The 283-nt window shown below is 43.8% G+C and overlaps 1 pseudogene; it reads right to left on the minus strand.

Annotated features, from left to right (window-relative positions):
• The window catches only part of LOC119588398, a 5,173-nt pseudogene extending 5,016 nt beyond the window's left edge, over positions 1-157 (minus strand).
• Positions 158-283: the final 126 nt, after the last annotated feature.

Genomic DNA, 283 nt, shown 5'->3' on the forward strand with positions numbered 1-283 from the left:
AAAAAAAAACGCTTACCATTAGGAGCTACTTTCTTGAAGACTTTCACAGGAGAGACCATCGAGGAGGAGCAGGTGTGTCTTCACCACGCACGGGAAAATCAGTCGTAGTCACAGCGAGTATCGAAGACGGGATGGCGGCGGAGCGGCAGGCACTCTATTAAGTACCTTGAGTAATCCATTTATCTGTACGATTTGCGCAATATGTTATCCTTATATTACGATTTTTTATATGTCTTCCTTAGTGAACATAATTCGTCTAGGCTTCTGGCAGTCAGTGTATGAC

This window comes from Penaeus monodon, chromosome 23 (genome assembly GCF_015228065.2).
Source record: "Penaeus monodon isolate SGIC_2016 chromosome 23, NSTDA_Pmon_1, whole genome shotgun sequence".
In the NCBI taxonomy this organism is placed as follows: domain Eukaryota; kingdom Metazoa; phylum Arthropoda; class Malacostraca; order Decapoda; family Penaeidae; genus Penaeus; species Penaeus monodon.